The sequence below is a fragment of the Etheostoma cragini genome, chromosome 20 (assembly GCF_013103735.1).
Source record: "Etheostoma cragini isolate CJK2018 chromosome 20, CSU_Ecrag_1.0, whole genome shotgun sequence".
Classification (NCBI taxonomy): domain Eukaryota; kingdom Metazoa; phylum Chordata; class Actinopteri; order Perciformes; family Percidae; genus Etheostoma; species Etheostoma cragini.
This window is the reverse complement of record NC_048426.1, coordinates 4,140,860-4,163,220: the sequence shown is the minus strand read 5'-3', so window position 1 is coordinate 4,163,220 and position 22,361 is coordinate 4,140,860. Positions and strand designations below refer to the sequence as shown.

Genomic DNA, 22,361 nt, shown 5'->3' with positions numbered 1-22,361 from the left:
AAAGGTAATGGTATCTTCTCAGTAAGATGATTTAGGATTTTTCATTTCATGTTTGGTACATTAGTGCAGTAATATACAAATATATACAAATAGTTGCAAGGAGTAATTATGGCACAGCGCCATCTTATGTCAAGTCTGTTCAGATGAGAGATGTTGGAAATTCATGCTGTCTTCTTTCAATACTATAGCTAAAAGCTAATGAACAAAACAAAATGTTACATTTGTAGTCATTTTTTAACCTGGCAACATAGGTTTTTCTTGAAGGTTTAAGTTCAGGTTTACTAAAGGTTACTTCATTTTCATTTACTGTAATAACCCTGCTTCAACACAAAGAAATCATTGGAAAGTTAAACGAGAACATCTTGGAATCAAGCCCTTTAAATACACTGAGGCTTTAAGGACCGCCTGGAATACAATTAAAGATAGAAATCCTAAAGAATTATACAATACATACAGACTTTATTAATACTACACATTGCAATGAGGAAGTCAGTAGTATGTTTGTTGCTTGGACAGTCGAAGACATCTTAATTGCTTTGATAGTTTAAACAGCCTTCACATACACACACACACACACACAAAGCTGATCCCTTGGTCCACTAAATAGGCATTTATTACCCAGTGCTCTGATCCCAGTCTCTAGTGAGCAGCATCTGAGCATCTAATCTCTAATGTCATTATGGTCACTTTGTCCAGGGGATGGCCCCTTGTGTCTCAAATCAATAGAGCCTGTTTAGTGATCAAGCTCAGAGGTGCTTTCTGGCCTGACACCCGGGATTTGGTTTTCACTGTCTCCAGGGCTGAGAGGGCCTGGTATGGCCACACTGACCCTGAAGCCCTGCGGCTCTCGACTGCCAAAAAGCCTCCTGCACTGATGGTCCTCGACGAGTGCCCTGAGGGACACCTTAGGTCACCAAGCTGCTGCTTCTGGCTCTGAGCTCCAGCTGCTGGGATTGTTTTTGTTGCACATTCTGCTGCTTTAGTTGTTGTTGTTGTTGTTGTTGTTAAGTGGAGTGGTGTCTCTCCCTCCACCTCTGTCTACATCCCTCCCTTCCTGCCTCTCTATCTATCTCCGGCCTGCAGGGCATAAGGAAGCTCCATGAATTAATGAAGATGAGCAAGGTAATTAAACGTGGTGGTAATGGCGACACAGATCCTGGGAGGGTTTCAGAGGGACAGGAGGTCCACATGGGGCCTTGGCCTGCCTGCTCCGCTAATACCCTTCTCTCTTCCTCCATCCCTCTGGTCCCCAGGTTGCATGGCACACAGACATGGCTTGATTGGCCTGCTGGGCACAGGGAGGAGGAGGGGTGGTGAAGTTGGCACCCAGGGGAGGTGGAGGGAGAGGCAGGATGGAGGGGGGTAGATTGAGCTCAGGCCTCACCTGTGGCCCCGGAGCCCCTCCCTAGATCCCTCCCCTGGCAGCCAGGTCACGCTGCGTGGTCCAAACACCCCCTGCCTGGGGAGGAGAGGAGGAAAACAACAGCATGGAGGGAAGGGAGGCGTAGAGGGAAGGATGGAGGGCATACGGGAGGTAAGGCAAGAACCATAGGGACACTTCCAGGGATTATGGCCCCACGCTGGCCCACTGCGGCGCTGCCTTGATGGACGTCTGACTGGCAAGCACTTGCCCTTTTATAAGATCAGCCGACCACCTCGACCACACGCAGCCCAGCAGCTGGGCGGAGGCCAGCAGACTGCATCTCTCACTGGTCACTTTGTTTAACTACGTGTTTTTACCTCTAATACCAACTCTGCTCATCTTCACGCTCATTTAGGCAGACATTATATACATTATATGAATACGTGTTCTCTCGTTCTTTCTTTACAAACACATCTCTCATATGCTTGGAGGGATAACAACTGTAGCATAATAGTAGTAAAATTATTTTACATTACAATTACATTATTAGTAGTAGCAAATTATGAACTAATTAATAAAACCTTAAATGTACAACAATAATTAATAACGCAAAATTAGGCTACATTACCGTAATGAAAAATGCAAAACATCCGTACATTCATGCACTTGAAGGATAATTCCAGTTTATCACCACTTGGGTTTTACTTCAATAGTTTTGGATGTCATTTCTGTCTTCATCATCAATCATTGGACACCACTGCTCATAGGAAGCGCATGTAGAATATCAATCAATCAGGTTTTAAATGTTCGCAGTTTACAGACCAACCTTTTGCTCTGACCCATAATAAGGATTTCCGTATCAATCTCAAGCGAAGGGAAATTCTATTTTTTTCACTCTGTTCTACATAAATTCGCACACACACACCCATCACCTGTATGCACCAACAGGACCTATACACATAGAGAGATGTCAGAGTGAGTGAGACACACAGGATGGTTTGGTGCCTTGCTCAGGGACACCTAGGCAGTGCATATATACTATAAATAGGTCTTTTTATGTGAAAATGCTGCACTGTGTGTATCAGAGAAAGCTCCCGTTTGTAAAAGGTTGGCTGCCAAACTCAAATTCCAAATTGATTACGTCCAGTTTTGTTCATTAGTGGTTCTACCACACATTCCTAACATTTTGATTTGTATGTTTTAACTTGTTCTCTTTGAAATATCCAAGGTGAACTATAAAGGTTGTGAAAGTATGTACATAAGTGACGCAATTTTAAATGGACTGTACATTTATTTGACTGCGACTTCAGTTATACGTTACTCATTTCAAGACAGTATACATATTTCTTGAATACACGTAATTAGGATGAGAAGTGGTAATGGCATTTGCGAAGGAAAGGAGAAGAAATGAACATGGATTTGATGATGAAGCCAAGGTGTGGCCTGGAGTGCCTCTTTGACTGCTGGTGCTGAGACACAGAGAAGATCCAACACTACTGATCCAAACCTTGTCGTCTTTTTTCTGGAGACGTCAGTGGGAGGACTCCATCTGATGCGCTATTGAGCTTAAGCAAAGTGCAGGAGAAGAAAAACTGTAGTGAGGAAAAGAAATAATAGAAGGCCCTTCTCCTTTTCATAGTCGTCTCATCTGACCAATCCAAGCTTTAAGCTGGAATATCTATATCGACAATAAAAAGAAAAATGTCCTATGCAGTTAAACACAATTTGTGATGTCTTCTCGTCAAAATTTAAAATCAACACTTTTTGTTGATGTTTTTCATTTTTCCTGCCAATTTTGTTCACACTTGCTTTTTTAGTTTTACACTTATCTTTGGAATTCATGGTCAATAAACCTCCTTTATAGGAAATTATGCCTAATGTTTGAGTTATAAAAGCAGAAATTATGAATTATTTTGACACTAAAATAATATAATGTATGTTGATGGATAATCAAAGACTGGAATATGTAAACTTTTACTCAATACTAATTCAAAACCACTTACATTTTTTCTCTCCAAATGCTATAAAATTGAAGAAGACGCCCCAAAATGAATAAACATAGGGATTTGTATTTGCCAAAGAGTTTTGTGTTAAATCAATTGTGTCATTTTGGGTAATTTAAAAAAACAATGATATAGGAAAACGGGTCAATTTTACTCGAGGACAACATGAGGGTTGAAAACTGAAGGCCTGTCTCCCTTGGCAATGTGATTAGTGTTAGACTGAGAAGCCAGCCGCCCAGCAAGCAAGCAAGCTAGCTTTCAAGTCAGCGGCTGCAGCGGGCCCAGGGAGAATGGTTTGGTGAGAGAATGGATGTCAGCCCTGGAGATGGACCGTCTGGTCAGCCATCTCCCGTGGTCTATAGGCTCTGGGCTGCTGCTTCTGATTTAGAAGGGCATACGCTGTTTTGTAGTAGGTATAATAGCAACCGTTTCTATATCCAGTTACCCTTTTTGTAGTCCTTTTTCCTTTCCTTTTGAACGTTCACCAAAATGTTCATGTTCCACCAAAACAACACACCTTTGTGTGTAAGCACATAGTGAGCAACTATGCTCCAAAGGAAAATTCCTCGTCTGTGTCTTTCATACCTGGTCAATAAAGCTGATTCTGATTCAGATTCAGATTCTGATTCTGATTCTTTAAAGGACTCAGTTACCAGTGCAATTGATCTGCTCAGGCGTCACGTCCCAAGAGAGCTCCACAAACCTCCTCTATGTTTATTTGTTATCAGAGCTTTTGCCGGACTAATTAGACAGGCCTTAACTTTGGTCTTGAGCTGACGACAAGCTCCACTTACCCCCATCAGGCCTCCCTATCCCCCAGCCCACGCCAATACACGTGTCCTCCCAATGGCTTCTGGGAATTTGATGCCATCAGGCAGCAGGTACGATGTTTTGTTCTCCAAGAGTTACCATTGCACACACGCACACCCATCTGCCTATAAATCCCCCCCGCCCTGCTCCTGCTCCTGCTCCCCCAATGTCCCAAGATGCTGTTTGTCGTCAGCGACCCTGAAGTTTATTATGTAAACAAAAATTTGCCCTAATTAACGGGAGGGAAGTGTTGTCCTGGGAAAAGGAGGGGAGGGGCGTGTTGGAGCCAGGTGGCCTTTTGTCACTCCTGCAGCCTGCCAGCATTATTCCAATCAACCATATATATATATATATATATATATATACATTTATACCGGCATACAGCATGTAATACATACACTCAACAAACAATGTAACATTATCAGGGAATTACCCTACGCAAGGATGAAATAAAAGCACAGTATGGCTAAGGAGTGGTAAGAAGGGAGAGACTTTGATAACATGAGAATAATTAAAAGGAGGTGCAGAGAAAGAAGAAGAAAAAAACAAACAGACAATGGCGTTGTCCCAGCAGGGAGAGAAGGAATACCCCTTTTATCGACGAGGGAGTGCAGAAATGCAATGATTACAGAAGGGTGGGGGGTAGGAGAACAGGTGTGCTGCGGACCCCCTCCTGGGACCACTCCACCACCCTTGGGTCCTCAGAGGGAGGGAGGGATGGAGATGGAACGGGGGGATACAGGAGGGACGTTAGAGAGGGGCAGAGCTTAGCTCGTTAGAGAGATTTTGCTTCTGCTAACTCTTCTTCCTCTCGGGATGCGACTAATCATCGCACAGGGACCAGCATCCAGTTAGAGATGAGGTGGGGAAAGAGAGACTTGTTAAGCATTATCCAACCGGCCTACATTTATGAAGCTGGTGCATTCGTCTGATTGACCACAAACAAGGGCAGCATGTAGCACCGCACCGTCCACTCCAAACACCTCCAGCATCACTTCAGAGATGATTCAACAGCGCTGGTGACATGATAATGATTCCAACTTTAACCCTCCCAGTCAGGTGCTGTGAGGTGGAGAGCCCTTTACATTATGTGTATGCATAATGCAGAGGAATACATCACAGTGATGGGGTACACGTGCCTTGCAGTGCCAACAGTCATGTAAAAAATAATCTATTAAGAGTAAAAGCCTTGCACTTTTTATTAGCTGCACATATGTATTATCTCGGCGATGTACCTAAAGTAGCAAAAATGTAGCCCTTCAGAAGAAATTGTCAACTCAAGGTCAATTTTCAAAGTATATCTGGTTATTTTCCCTTTGTTTCAGTTGTGTTTTTAGATTTTTACATACAGCAGATGTAAAAATGTACATGTACTGTTTATATATATATATAGTAAGTATGTAATAAAAAAAACATGAAGTATTCAATTTGAAATGCTTAAAAACAAGTACCATCTAACTTGAGAATTAAATAAATTGACTACATAAATGTGGTTCCTGTGCATCCTTGGTGCCATTCTGCATTTTGTCGACACAGGGAGTAGCTCAGATGATGGGTTTGTGGTCATGTTCTCTGTTTTGACTGATTGTCTGCAGCATGAGAGGCTCTGATTGCAGCTATGCAGCAGTCTGCTGATGCAGGGTCTGACCAAGAAAATAAACCATGTAATCATGGGCTTCTTTTGCTTCTTTTCATGCTATTTCATTGTTTTGACAAGGAAGGATAGCAATCCAGCGAGTACTCATTAGCTGGTATTAATGAAAACAAACACGATAAACTCATAGAGATGACTTCAAAGTGTCAGATGGAACCATTCTTCCAAGTATCATCTAGAGAAGTGAAGTCCTCTTAGTTCAAATAAAGCCTACCATCATGGGGGTGTTTTGAAATTCATATATTTAAATCTTTATCCATTCAGTTCCTGCCAGTACAAACTATTGTCCATTCAAATAAATCCTTTCAGTAAGGAAACGTGAACATTTCGACTACTCAAAGCACTTTTACATAGTACAGGGAGCATTCACCATTCACACACATTCATACACTGTGGATGCCGTACAAGGTGCAACTTGCTCATCAGATACACACTCAAACACACTTACACTCCGATGGGGCAGCATCGGGGCAACTTGGGGTTCAGTGTCTTGGTTCAGCCCAAGGACACTTTGACATGGGACTGTAGGGCCACAGCCGCCCTATGGATGTGTGTCCACATCCACAAAACATCCCCTAATCTTGGGTTTCAAGTACCACTGGAAGTGAATGTAGCCCGGCAAACGTAATAGGATGAAAGATTTCTACAGTTGTGCAATCAAGTTAAGACATGTGAGAGCTGGCCTCGCAGCTGGAGCTTCGTCAAGGATCAGTTCCTTTTCCCAATGATTAATTTGAATTTAATATCCTAAATCAAAACCTAATTAATTTGGATACAGTTTTGATGGTGGCCTACTACTAATACACATGCTGGTAATTAGATAGAGGCTAATGTCGTTTTTTCCCTTCTGCCCTAATGTAATTAAAACAGAGGATCCCAACCTGTGTGAACTAACGTTGGTGCAACCCAGAACAGAGGGTGGCGGGAATGTTGACAGGGAAATGTGATTTATCATCGTCGGATGAAAAACCGACACCTGTTCAAAGAAAACATACCATCATTAAAAAAAGGCACCACCACTTTATTACAACTGAAAACTCCAGTCAGTGGACCAACATCTTGAACCGCATCTTCTGGCATAGGTGGCATGACGTGACCCACGTACGGTCAGATGTGTATATCCTCTGTATGCTGAAGTGGTTTTGGTCTGCTCCAACAGCTGATTGAGTCTCTTGTTCACTTGTTATTATGTGAACAAAGTTCCATACTTAGGTCATAGGGTTACATTTCAACCAGTCCCATTTGCTAGATGAAGAAGACACACACTTGAAAGCTTCAGACATCCAAAGGCTAATAAAACAAATTAAAATAAAGGCTAATTCATTTATAATTAAGCCTGATTAAAATAAAAATAGGGAAGTGCTCTAGTCTATATCTACCAGTTATCTCCATGATATTCCATTTCCGGGATTGCTCCGTTGTCGCCGTTGCTGTGGAAATTTTGCCAGATGACACTCTTTTTGGCAAGATGCCCGTTACCTTCGGATTTCTTTCTATGATAAACTGGTCCTCATATCTCTGCAGGGTAAATCCACACAGCTAGCTAGACTGTCTGTCCAATCTGGGGACTATGGTTACCTGGTCCTCATATCTCTGCAGGGTAAATCCACACAGCTAGCTAGACTGTCTGTCCAATCTGGGGACTATGGTTACCTGGTCCTTAGGTCTCTGCAGGGTAAATCCAGACAGCTAGCTAGACTGTCTGTCCAATCTGAGGACTATGGTTACCTGGTCCTCAGATCTCTGCAGGGTAAATCCAGACAGCTAGCTAGACTATCTGTCCAATCTGGGGACTATGGTTAACTGGTCCTCAGATCTCTGCAGGGTAAATCCAGACAGCTAGCTAGACTATCTGTCCAATCTGAGGACTATGGTTACCTGGTCCTCAGATCTCTGGAGGGTAAATATAGACAGCTAGCTAGACCATCTGTCTAATCGGAGCTTCTGTTGACCGCTGAAACTACTTCTAAACGTACAGATGTTCCACCAAAACAACTTCCTTCCTGAGACTATTTAGCAGAGGAACCGTGGCTCTGTCCGGCGCTTAGTCCCGTCCAAGATGATTACGATTGGTTTAAAGAAAAAGAAGAGCACTTTTTCCTCCCATCCCAGAATGCTGGGTGGACTAGCCAGACCTTCCTCCGCAGTGATGTGAAGGGAGTTCCGGCAAAGCAAGACTATACGTTATCAGACCATCATTAGGTCTGGCTAATAGCCTACCAAGGGTAATCCTTTTTTTTTAAGGGTAATTTTTTTTTTTTTTAATCTGAGAAGTAATATGAAGTAGTAGCGTGTTGAGTATTTTCTAATTAACCGGGCCGGTTTCTCAGAGAAATACTGCACCAAGGCAATGTTGTAAAGTAGTATTACGCTTTATAGTACTTACTTAAAGCTGCACTAATAAGTATGCTGCATAATAACACTTGATGAAATTGTAGTGATGAACCTACTGAGAGTTACCCGTCTCTGCAGAAGCCCTTTTCTCAGCTCATTGTTTGGCTTTTCTAGCAGTTGTGCTCTCATCAGCCTAATTTCACACAGTAACCAGCAGCTGTTTTCCCTAAAAAAAGAAAAGGTCTGATAAAATGTTTTCTGTCAGAGACAGAGACAGTTAGCAGCTGGTGAACAGAGTGGAGCATTCATCAGCTAAATACACATTTTTTATATTTTCTTCAGGGGTTGGTGGAGACCAAACCAGAAGTAAAAGGATAAACATATTTCCCTTACATTCCTCAGACCCAGTGGCGCCACCAAGCGGTGTAAAAAGAATGAATTCAACATGGCTTCTGAGTCACAAACTTTCTTATTTTAGAGATAAACAGTGCACTAAAATATGTTTCTGAAAACATTTGATGTGAGAAACAGGTAACGCAGAAACCAAATCTTGATTCACATTTGATTAGCGCTTCCCTTTTTCAACGGAGATGACTGAAACTGCGTTAAGAGACTTCTCGACTCTGATTGGTTGTTTTCCTTCTGGGCGCATTGGAAAGAATTGACACTGATCCCTGAGTTGCCCCCAATGCTGCCCCTTTTTTCTTTTTACACACAGCGTCACAATTTGCTTGAAAGTAATTTTGCTGTCAATGTTTGTTCCAAGACATTTGTTGGTTGTTGAACACACTCCATTATTTGACCCGTGATGGTGGAGGGTTCTTGTGCCTGGGGGAGTTTAAAAAAAATCAATAAGCATGTCTTCTGTTTTGGACATTCATCTTGTGGCAGTGTAGTAGTCAAGTCACCAACTGTTCGAATCAAGTCTTGTGTCCTCTTTCCGCGAGTCCAAGTCGAGTCATAAGTCCAAAGAATAGATTGTCGAGTCGGACTCAAGTCCAAGACTCGACTACTCCATCACTGTCTGGATGACTGGGCCATGCCATTGCCATGCTCTTGCAACAGATTAACAGAACAGAACAGAATCATCGGCATACTTTAAAATAGTTCTGTTCTCTCTATACAAATATTTGTGTAGAGGATCAACAAGAGAGGGGACAGCACACATCCTTGTGTGGAGCCAGTGGAGGAGCATACCTCGAATTCAGCCAACAATATTATGACTTAGATCTTATGACTTAGTGCAAGTGGCCACTACTTTGAAAAAACCTTTGGGGGCGCCACTGCTCAGGTTGACACAAACTCTAATCTTGCTCTGTGTCTGCTAGATGTCCGAATAGACTGTTTGCTAACATATAAAGTCTATAAAGTTATACCAATTTGGGTTTGAACTTTTTTCAAATAAAGCAGCTTTAACTCCAAACTAACACAAAAGTAGTAATGGTGGCAATGCTATTATTTGACGGATATACTGCAACTTATAATAATGGCTAATAGATCATTTTGATAAGGAGGTACTGTATGTGTTTTTTGTCTTGGTATTCAATTTCATTATGTGTGTAGTATTACAGTAGTGTACTTGTCTTCATTATGCTTAATTAATACTGTATACAGAGGAAGGTATTCCACATTTGTTTTGCGATGGCCAGTTTTACTGGACATGGTGGACAGAATTGCCATTAGTCGATCCAGGTTGTCCCATTGGCCTTGCAGCTGTTAACATCCTGACATGTTAGAATCTTTATACAAAGGTAAAGCGACTTAGTATTCCTTTGTGGGTGGCATACCTTACTTAAAAATTCTCAACCACAAATAAAGTTTTAATTGGCAAGGCATGTATTTGTAATGTACTGCCGCTCGACCAGAAATGTGTGCCAGGAAGAATGGCATATTATTTTCACAACCAATTAAAAGTTGACGAACTCCATTATAAAAATCCTACTGTCTGTATCCAAGCAAAGCAGCTGAAATCTTCGTTATTAATTGATATCCATTGAGCGTTGCATTAATTTGTGCAGAAGGTAAAACAAAGCATATGGCTGTAAACGACAATGCATTCTGGTCCTGTTCCAAATCATCATCTTTAGGCAAACGCAGCCTCAGAGGTGAAAAATTAGTCGCATGTGTGTCTTACAATGTTTAAATAAGCACAGGTAGTATTTTATTTTACTGAACAGATTTTTCACTCACACTTGTCTTTGTTTGATGGTGGCTGCAGATGTTAGTCAAAGCTAATTCATCAGATTAAAGTATATGTGTTTCAGTTTGGCTTTTGCTGGAATTGTCACCTGTGTTAATCTTGTAGATCACTCTGCAGATCAGCATTATGAGCCAGTGTCTGTGCGATGTGTCAGTGAGGGTTGATCTGTACTCTCCTCAGCCTTGGACGTACGTAGGTGTTGATATTGTTTCGCAAATGCAGTGTTAGGGCTATTTTCAATAATCTGGGCTCCATATGGAGGCAATTGGAGAGGATTAGTTCTTGAAATGGAAAATTACATAACATGAACAACATGCTGCTGAAATCACTATAAACAGTGGTCAGATTGGTAGGTAGAGTTGGAGTCAGGAAGTGGCTACCATATCTTAGCATTAAGATAAGAAGCAGGGGTAAACTGAAAACACATGTTTCACTTTGGACAGAGGCAATACAGTGTCTTTTTTAAGTTAAGTTATAAATTAGACATGTACCTACAGAAGGCTACTTAACATCAAAAACAACAAAAATCCTATACAAAAAAATACAAATCTGACCAATTAAACAAAACAATGCTAATGTGCATTTTAAGTTGATAAAGAGCTTTCAGTTCATAGAGTCTTTCATTCATGCTGCCTCCTTTGTTTTTTGTTTGTTTTTTTCCTTCAAGGTCCCATGAAAGGGGGCTCTTTGGATGCTTTTATATATCCCCTAGTGGTCCCTAATTCTGTATCTGAAGTTTCTTTTTTACAGACCATAGTGGTCCCTAAAACTGTATCTGAAGTCTCTTTTATCTAGAGCTTAGCAGTCCCCTAATACTGTATCTGAAGACTCTTTTATATAGACCTTAGTGGTCCCCTAATACTGTATCTGATGTCTCTTTTATCTAGACCTTAGTGACCTTATGACTGAGTTTACAACTATCACCATTTCTAGCCACCGGGGGGGCCATTGGCAGGCTGGGGGGACTCATAGTAATGTTAAAAAAACATCATAAAGTGACTAGACGCCAAGGGATTTATTTAAGCATGGATTTGAAAGTTGTGGAGTGCAGCTGTAAAGTGCAATTCCCAATATGTCATCATGATCAACATGCCTTTGCGTAAACATGCACAGAATATGAGCATACAAATGACAGTGAAAATGATTTTCATGATACATTTCAATTCAAAAATTAAATTCAAAAATATTTCACTCTCAGGTAAAAAAAAGAGGTGCAACACTCCAGAAATAAAAATAGCAAAGTGAACAATGTTTTTTACAGTAAGAGTTTCTTTTTTATTATTTATAAGATGCAGTAAGGGATATAAACAATATAGTTGGCTGTGTGATGACTTGTCAGTTAAATAACGTGAACTACTGTCCATCCACAGTCTTGAAAATACAGCATAACAAATAATTAAACAAACAGGACATGGTTGGTCTATCTCAGCACAAAGACTGTAATAAAGAGCGCCTCTGGTTAAGTCCAAAGTAAAACAATACACCTAAAGCTGTCTAATTAAAATGCTGCATGTCGTCTGTTCAACCTGCACAAGCAGATTGTGGATTTAGGGAGATGCATGCTAGAACCTTTTCTAGACAAACTTCATCCTGACGTCAGCTTCACACCGTCATGAGATCGGTATTCATTTTCCCATCAGAGAATGAGAACGTTCCCTTAAATTGAAATATTCTTTTAAGAACAACACATATGCGTTGTGAGTGAAATCAGACTGTGTAGTATTGATTTATTGAAGTATTTTTGGGAGGCTTTTGATCATTATACCCAAAAAAGCTACTGGTAAACCTTCTGTGAATTTCTAAGATGCATTATAATCTAATCTGATGTAAAAGTTACGACACTTTGTGTATTCCTGATGCTGGGAAATAAGAGTTCTCCAGATAGGTACAGATACAATGTTCCAAGCTAATTCCCCCCCTCTTTGACTTTCTATAAAAAGTAGTCAATTTGCAGCTGATGTCAGGGCCAGTTATGGGGCCTCAGGTCAATGTACTCCCTCGGTGTTCAGGGTTAATTTTCTTCGGTCTCCAGTATTTTCCTGCAATTTATGGTCCTACATTACCACTAAGAGGCTCTAAGAGGCTCGCTCCTCCAGTCATTAGACTGCCCCCCAGGAGCTCATGTCTAATCAAACTACCTCTTGGAGCTGTTGGATCACGGCTTACTTACTTTCCTCTGCTGCGCTACCATTGGTGTACATGTGTACATAATTGGTGAAACATTATGTTAACATATACTGTCTATATGTATTTGGTGGGACTTTCTTGTCCGTTAAGGTAGCCACATCTTGTGTATTTCATAGATTTGACTTGAAAGGTTGCTAACATCAACACTGCCTTTCATATGTGGTGGTACTGGATGTTTAGTGTTAAAAAAAAGAAGCTGTTGTACCACTTGTAGACATAACTGTTGATTAACTTCTCACTTCGTCAAAGACAGGTTTAGCTGACAACAAAAACTCCACTTTTTACTTTCCTACTGAGATAAATATATGCAACATCTCTTAACCCTTAAAAAAATATGTTGTCGCTTTTTTCTGACATTTTTGTCACTTTTTCAATGTTGTGGGTGCTTTTTTGATATTTTTCCAAAGTTATTTGATATTTCTAATATCGACATTTTCAGCTTATTTCGAAGGGCCAAAAAACTGAAAATTGGTCAAATTTAACCCTAGGACAACACTAGGGTTAAAAATGTTAAAGTACACAATGTGGTGGCTGACGTGCTCTCTGAAGACTCTAAAGACACCTTCGAGGGGGGTGGGCAACATACCTATACCATGCACTCTCTTTCAACCTCTTTACTGTGACATTTCTTCAACTTTTTATTATGATCTTTGGGTGAAATGATCATGGGCTTTGTTTGCATGCTTTAATCCAATCATAGTTAAAGTGAAGAACACATCGCAATATAAAGACTGCACTTTCAATACGTCAATGTGGTGATGCTGGTATTTGAAAAGAGCCTCATTACGATATGTAGAATGTCCCCTTTTCAGTCTCGCCTTCAAAGGGTATGGTCCACCATCTGTCTGTCACATCCGCCATTGTTGTTTTGAACGAAGAGTTGCGGCCGTCAAACACTCACACGCCTATCTGCCAGTCGCTTCTCCGTGGACTCTGATTGGTTCTGTCCGCTGCTTTCAAACACAAACGCATTACTTGAAGTCTGACAAGATTAAATTAGTGTGTGATATTTGAACCTGCGATTTTCGCCTGTTCTAGTGATATTGGGGACGACAAGCTAAGGACAAGAACTGCAATTTAGCAGAGGCTAGACGTCCTAAATTTGCATATTTTTGCATATAAATTTGCATCCTAACATGCATATTTCACATCTGTTTGTGACAATATTACAGGTATTGTCCCTGATACATGAACAATAAAATACTGTAGATATACAAGATATATAGAGGCGTGCAAGCTAACCGGTTCTCTCCCACAGTCCAAAGCCATGCAGGATAGGTCAACCCTCTGAGGACATAAGATCGTTACAACATATTATTTTATTAATATATAAAGATACATTTGTAAATCCAACACTTCTGTAAACCCTTTTTAAAGCAATAAAACGATTGATTGTAGGTATGTTTTTCTCAAGAGATTTGACAAAATACCAATTTCAGCTGAGTTCACTTCAGTCACTTTGTCCTGCACGTTCTGCATCGGCACGTTGTCAAACGTCTCTTTTTTCTCCGGACACAGCGCGCAGCAAAGACATACATCTTTGAGGGATAACAGCTTATTAACGTCTATGTTAACATCTCAGGAGCTCAATTCGCAGCTCGCAGAGACATTGCACATTCAAAATAAAAGCAATGCAGTTGTATTTCATGCAAGATGTACACTTATTTACATTTGATTGGTAACTTCCCATTGACATCACGCGGGTGCCCAGGTCTGCTCTAAACTAAAAGAGGATGACTGGGGGTAGCTATTTGATGGATGATCAATTATCAAATGGTAGTAAATTAAATTGTAAATTGCAGTAATAATACAATGCATATGATTAACCACTTCGGTATCATTGGGTGAGTGCATAAATATTTGAGAAAAACTGTGACATTGAAAAGTAAAATAGAGAAACAACGTCTGCCATTAACTAAAATATGAATGCAGCTGCCCTTCAAGCAACTTGTGAAATAAAATAAAAGCTCACTGAGATTATTATGTGTATAGAAATGTAGTCAATTACTGTTCACAAATACTATCTTTTGGTTAAGGTCAGGGGGAGTTCAGGTTGACCACGATCTTCCAAACCGTAACAAAGTACTTTGAGTGGCCTGAAAATAATAGTAGAAATGTTGTAAATTGTACAATAAACTAACAAAATGCTGCCAGATTTGCAGATTTTGCAGACTTTGGTTTGACTCTACTAGTTAAAATACACACCGGAAACAATTTGTCCACCTCTCAAAAGTCCAGTCATCTGGCTAAATGAACATGTAGTTTTACACTGAGTACATGTATCGTGTAACTTTTATTGCAACCTCATCATTGTGATTTATTAATCCTCAACAAATGTCAACCAGTCCACTTTGTCCTCCACTTTATCACGCTCTTTTCCCCTCAACCCCATCTCGATCATTTTCCTCATCATTTTCAAAATCCTTCCTTTCTCTCTTCTTTTATTTCTCTCTATTCCTTCCACTCATCCCTTAATTTATCAACCCTTCTTCCATTCGTCTCCCTCATCCATCCTTTCCTCCCTATCATTTGCCTCCTCTCAACCTTCCCTCCCTCTCCCCACCTGTCTCTTCTCTCTCCCCTCCCCTCCTGTTTTCTGACTTTCAGAGAACAGAAGCCAGCTTAGAGGGGGGAGAGGCGTGAAATCAATAAGGCATGATTTATTGATCACTAAAAATGATGGCACTCATTAACCCCCCAAAGGGACCTCAGCGTTAAGCAGATGACAAAATGTCACCCGTCCTCGCTCCATCCCACCCAGTCACCCCACAAAAAAATGATCCCAGGCCAGCAGCGAGAGTCCCTCTCTCCTCCCCCTGCAGCGGATCTGATATCTGGGATGCAGGACAGAAAGATGAAGGCCTGACAGGTTGGCCTGTTAGATGGCAGTAAGATGGAGACATTTTCTCTTCAAAGTTCTCTGGCACAAGCTACAAGCATGCTTTTCCTTCCTACCTCTTCGTACAATTTTCAATTTGTTTTGTTGTTTCCCCTCTGGCAGTTTACCCAAAGAATTCAACATCTGGATAGTGACCGACAGATGAAAAACAGACCTATCACCGCACGTAAGAACGACAGGTTTTGTTTGATCCCAGAGGAAGAATTGGTCTCCACATTGCGAGGCCAAACAGGGAGGTTTGGTGGCCTTTTGCATCATTCACTAATGCATCTCATATCCACATATCCATCTCCATAGCAGTGATGATACAACAGTCCATCTGATTTTGCAACAACTCTGATTCAAATGTTTGCAACATTTGAAATGTGTCTGACAAATTTTGTAATTCTACAAATCTGTCAATCATGCAGCGACTGGTGTATGGAGATGCCGAAGGCGGCGGGGTTGGCTCTCAAGCTCTCCTTTTTTATTGTTGCTAAACTCCTTGCGTCAGTTTTCATGTGTTCAATAGTGTGACCTGTTTTGAGGTGAGTGTTCGTCCTTGTCATGATTTGTATAATTTATCCCATTTATAAGAAAGAAATCCAAAAATACTCAAAAGACAGCATTGGGGAAGCAGTGAGATGCAGCCAGGGGGAAAGCTATGATGACAGGCTTTTTGCCTTGACATCAGAGTTGCCATTCAGAACAGGTATAATATGTATACCTTTATGGTTAGGGGATTATTATCCTGTGGGAACCATGAATATCTAAAGAAAATACCATTGAATTGCTTCAGTTTCCTAGAATTTGTGTGTGTGTGTGTGTGTGTGTGTGTGTGTGTGTGTGTGTGTGTGTGGAGGGGGGTATTATTTCATTTGAAGGGAGGGGCAGCAGATGAGGGTGAAGGGGGTTGGTCTATCAAGATCAAATGTGTGTTTAATTAAGTCAAGTCACAGCAGTGAAGCCTTGCTTTAATAAAGCAGCAGGTCAGAAACACCCACCTCCATGTAACTGGGCCCATCTTTACACCTTATGTTCCCACATTTATTTTTGAATCCTTTTTTGGCATAATGCATGCACTCACAAAGATACAATACAGATTTTGTTTTCTTCCATCTTCATGTACTGCTTGTACTGCACATACATTAAAACTGGAACCACCGGAGCCAACTCCATTGGGTGTGTGGTTCATAAATTTGTCATTGCTGTTGCTATTGTTTTCCTCCTGCCCTGACTTTTACTAAAAACCTTATCTGCACATGCCTACATCGTCATAATGATAGAATAACATTTAGAAAACCAAAACAGGCAGGTTTTTGGGTGTTATCTTCCAGTAAACACCCTTCTCTGGCCGCCAGGAGCAGCTCCCATTGACGGTGGTACTCTCCTGTGCTTCTCCCAGAAGCCAAATGGATGAATTTGCATGACTGACGTACAGCACATTGAGACAATGGGACATAGAAACTCATTTGCACAGCAATTTTCACTCAGATTTACTAATAATCACACTAAGGCCCACATCCATCCTTTGATATGTGTAAATGATCAGAAATCGTGCCAGAACCGGGCCTGGGCGAGTGGGTAGGGGGAGAGAATGACCGAGCATGAGGTCAAGAGTAAATCTCGGACTGGCTTTTAGTCTTTGGTGAGCACTTCAAAAATAAAAGACTGCAGACAGACGACAAGCTGGCCTTCTCGCTGTTAGACCAGTAATATTGGCTGCTAATCGTAACAAATGCATGTGCACACCTGTCCATACTCACCACAGCAATTGCACTCTAACGCGGAAAAAAATACCAATTACACATTGTTGATTTAATTAATGGGTGGGTGCACCTTGCACACCTATCTCCCTTTCTGAGCAGGACATCAGGAGGGCTTTCAAGTGTGTGTGAACAGCAGGAAAGCAGCAGGACCAAACAGGATCAGTGGGTTGGTATGTCAACTCATTCTCAGGTAGACATATATGTGCTTTTATTTTGTGAGCTCTGACTGCTGGCATCGGTGGCATGCACATCGCTATAAAAGCTAGTTACATTGAGCGGTAATGACCAGACAGTGTCGCCAAGTGGAGTCTGGACAGTCCAACATATCACTCTGAAGTCTCCCAGACATTGGGGTTTAGATCAGATTACTTTATATAATACAACATGTACCCTTGTTTCTCGTTCAACTAGTTTTTTTCTTTTACATTTATTCAGATGTTCCTTTGATTTTTTCAACCACCTGTATCTTTTGTGTTTGCAGTATACTAAGTGTACTCTTATAAGGTGAGACGAACGTTTTGGCAATTTCTAATGTGTTAATATATCTGATAAAGGACTACATCCAATGAGACAATCAGAGGTAATGCCATTCTATGAATAAACACTACTGGAAGTATCCATAATATGCTGATAACATCTTTGTCAAAACAAATTACTTGACCCAACCAGAGTACATTTTAATGACAAATCAATATGTTTGCAAGTGTACAGGTGATATACAAAGATGCAGATGGGTTATATGGTAAACATTCATTTTAACCACTTTGGAAACTGTTCTAGCTTGATTTTGATAGTTGTCCTTCGTCATGAGCATTGTAGTGTGTTTGTGCATTTGAATGCACCTTAAGCAGTAAAGTTTCTCTCCACCACCCCACTGCTTGTTGGACAATCCCTCAAGTCCAGCTGTGCGTGTGTGTGTGTGTCATTTGGAGGAAGGGAGGGGCTAAGGCATGGCCCCAGGAGGGGGTGACTGGACGCTTCATCACCCGATGGCCAACCTCTCACAATGATGCATTAAGCCCGGCAGGAAGTGGAGCATGGGCCTTTGAGGCCAAAAAAATGATACACAGACACACACATACACAAAAACACAGACCTAAGGCGTAATGGCCACTTCATTCAGTGTCATCCCCTAATATTGGGGGTTAGACTGTGGGCAGGAGTGCTGGCTAAAGGGTGAGGTAGGACTAATGTGGAACACAGTGCAAAGTGATACTACACGCCCATTCACGCTAATACTAAATGAAAAAAATTCCCTCTGCTATTAAATAGACACATACTGACTCTAATCATCTACTCATCTCAGTGCATACACTCTTGAGTGACATGAGGGTGAGTTGATAGTAGAAAATAATAACAGCCAGTCCGAGCAGTTGTACTTCAATCACGTTGAACTGCCGGCCCTTTCAAAAAAATACTTGGTTTGGTTAAAGCATCCGACTTATCACCGTCTATCATGAGCAAACTTCTACCAATCAGATCAACAAACCATATGACGTAATGAGAGAGCGCCGGCCTGCCGAAGCCAGTTGTGAGAAGAGTGAAAACATATTTTCGATTGAAAAAGCCTTTAGTGCCGTACTCTCTTTTACGATTCAAGTGCGAATTCTCGATACTCAAAGAACTCAGCTGCTGTGCTGATCTATAACAGCAAAATGCAAACAGTTCCTTTATTGTGAAAGAAGACCCAGGTAAAAAGGACTCACCCAACAAACTGCTAGGTGTTGGTTGTTGAAGAAGTACAAAACAATAAGTGTGTGGTTTAAATGTTAAAGCGCTCACATTCAACTCATTATTCAGGTTCATAATGGTATTTAGAAGTTGTACCTGAATAGGTTTATTTTTTTTAATTTTCAGAAAACACAATATAATTTTGTTGTACTGCACATTGCTGCAGCTCCTCTTTTCACCCTGTGTATTGAGCTCTCTGTTTTAGCTACAGAGTGAGACATCTCACTTCTGTAGCCTACCATCTTTGATGGGAGTTGCACATGCGCATTAAGTACTAGCTTGTCAGTTGCAGAGTAGTAGGGCTAGCCATGCTAAAAGCTAGGCGAGCATTAAAGCAAGCATTTTTTTCCAAGTTTGTATTTGTGTGGAAACACCAGAGACACAAAACAACACCCCAAATCCCAGAAAAAGGGAATTTTTTCATAAAGTGAAAGGCCCTTTAAAGTGCTTTATTACTCCTTGGCATTAGTTCTACCTACATCACCGGACTCCAACTGGTCCAGAACGCAGCTGCCCGACTTATTACCCACACCAAGTCCTGGCACCACATCACTCCAGTCCTAAAACAACTCCACTGGCTCCCTATCTCACACCAGATCACCCGCAAAGTCCTGGTCCTCACCTACAAGGCCCTCCACCATCTGGCCCCCTCATACGTACTGACCTCCTCTCCCCCTACCAATCCTCACGGCCCCTTAGATCCACGTCAGCCTGTCTCCTCTCCATCCTCAACCTTTGCAGATTTGGGGACAGAGCCTCCTCCAGGGCTTCAGGCTCTGGAACTCTGAGTCTCTCGCCATCTTCCAGTCCTGCCTCAAGACCCATCTCTTCACCTCTGCAGCCTTGTTGCAGAATTACAGCCACTAGAGCCGGTCCCACAATGAGCTTTCCTTAGAATGTGACATTTTTGTGCCTGCAAAAGGAGTAGGACAGAGGGGGGCAAGGTGGAGGCTGGGGGGTGTGACCTTTGCTCATTTGAAAGCCATGATGTCTCTCTCTCATTTGCAGTCAAAGTAGAGAAAGGGGAGGAAACCTTTCCCCTTATGACCTCATAAGGGGCAAGATTCCTGATCGGCCCATCTGAGCATTTCGTTCTCTCAAAGGCAGAGCAGGATACCCAAGGCTCGGTTTACACCTATCACCCTTTCTAGCCACGGGGCTCATGGTTTTCATGCCATGGGACCTTTAAAGCAGTGTCATAGCACTCACACATGCAACTGTGACTTCCACGCATCATGGAAAAGGTTCTATTACAATGGGCCATTCCTCAGTAAATAAATGGCAGAGAGCACATGGTAGCTGGGCTCAGAGGCCTCTAAATATTGTGGAATGGCATTTGTGGTAATTGCTCCATCTGCCCACCATTCACTGTGCCTTTTCCAGTAAACACTGGAAATGAGGAACTCCACTTCCCACCACTTTTGTTGATTTGCCAAACTGTAAAATAAAAAAAAAGGAAAAACTTCTCTGGACCTCTGAAGAGGCTGAGTCCTATTCATAATATCTTAATTGTGTATGTGTATGTACATTTTCGTGCGTTGGTGTTCACTTGCGCATGCAGCAGGAATGTTACTAGCCAAAGCAAAGTGGTTTAATCTGCTCGAAATCCAGAGGCCAGCACGGGTGAGAGCTTCATTCGTCCATTTACCTTTAGTGAAGTTTATAACCATTACTGCCATGAATTTATATCCCCTAAATGTTATTCATAACCACCTTCACCAAGTTTCTATACATACATATAAATGAAAATAATGCCGTCCAGCCGTTTTTTTTTCATGCAAAACGATTCTTGATGAAATTATGAGAAGAAGTCTGAAAAAAAGATACATTTTCAAAGAAATTACACTATCACATTGCAGGGAGGTGTGAGAGAGACAGAGTGGGAAAAGGAAAATGGATTTGGCTAAGTGATCAACAGACGGAGTGCTGAAGGCCTTGATGTTACCCTCACATGGTGTTAAACTCTGCCTCTGGACTGCCAGACGCCTGGTCATTCAACTGCCTCCAACTCAAGAAATACACAACTCAAGGATTCAGTTGGGTTGAAAAATGCCACTGAGAAATAAGGTCTATTTTCCTGTTTCGGTTAAAAAGAAAGTTTTGTAGTGAGTAGGGATTTGGTTTTGTCGATAGCTGGCTGTCTTTCTGGGGCCGCCCTGACCCGCTGAAAGCCAGGCGTGTCAAGTTATGTGTCAAGTGTCATGTGTTAGGCCAGGTGTATAGTTAGTTATGTCCAGCAAAGGGACACCTTCATAGTACAGACTGACATTGAAGATTGGGACTATCTCTCTCACTCAGCGTATTACCCATGAATTCTAGATATGTGTGTTACAAGGCTAAGCTAACCTGGGCTCAAATGCACAGCGTGTAAAGGCTGACCTAGCTCGTTACACTAACCGGATTGGTCTTCTACATAATGCACTTAATGCATTACGTAAAAGGGGTTTTGCTGTGTTGAATGACTCACCCAGCAGCCGTGTCTGTTCAATACCAAAGCCGGGCCGGCTTGTATGTTCGAAAGGTGTATTTACAAAAGTCAAGAGTCTTTGTCTTCAATGGTGTTCTCTTCGTCGAAGCGTGGACGTGTTCTCTTGGTGGAAGTGATTGCTTCACCACTATAGACTTAAAGGACATATGCTTTCTGCATACTGCTGTAGCAGCTGTGTAACACAGTACAAAAGACTGACATTCAGCTATTCCCTGGCAACCAGTATTGATTGATTGATTGAAATGGGCATATTGACCAACCAAAGGTTGAAGGATTTTCTTTAGATTCCCATTGCCCACATCCTTAGGTAGGAAGTTATTTTGAGCTGAGAAAGGAAACTAAAAAAGAAAAGAAGAGGCCAGAGACTGCAGGCAGGTAGAGAGGAAAGGCTGTGGTGTAGTTTGTGTGTGCTGGTCTAACGCAACTACCAAAGTGTGTACACCAACATTAGCATAACACAGCTTTGCATATGATCCGAGCACTTTCCCAGATGCTTGAGACTACAGACAGAGAGAGCGAGAGAGAGAGTTGAGAGGGAAGAAAATAAAGCTCTTGCTATTTTGCAAGCCTGAGACGATCACATGCTGTTGACAGCACTGAACATAACATCCACCCACCACCGTGACCCCTTGTCAACACACAGTCATACACACAGAGCAAAGGCTTCATTTCTTATCTCTCTGGCGCTGTTTTTCCTGGTTTGGTCCAGGCATGAAACAGCCAGCAAACCATAACCCCATCTTACCTCTTTGGGATGAGCTGGACCAACTGTGGGCCAGGCTGGATCACAATAAGCAACTGTGAGCAATGCAACAACACTCTATAATTTACAAGGACCCAACAGTATCAGTAACTCCAACAAGAACAAGAATTGGTGAATATTTTTTGTTTTTATGTTGATGTCACCCATTGATGTCTGGCTGCTTATGTGCAAGCCCTGACAG

General features: G+C 41.6%; 1 long non-coding RNA gene across 1 annotated transcript; it reads left to right on the top strand.

The window, feature by feature from the left end:
* The first annotated feature begins 202 nt into the window (after positions 1 to 202).
* Positions 203 to 19,611, top strand: LOC117935993. Its single transcript, XR_004654865.1, has 3 exons — positions 203 to 214; positions 11,424 to 11,438; positions 19,539 to 19,611. It is a non-coding gene; the product is annotated as an uncharacterized LOC117935993 (long non-coding RNA).
* Positions 19,612 to 22,361: the final 2,750 nt, after the last annotated feature.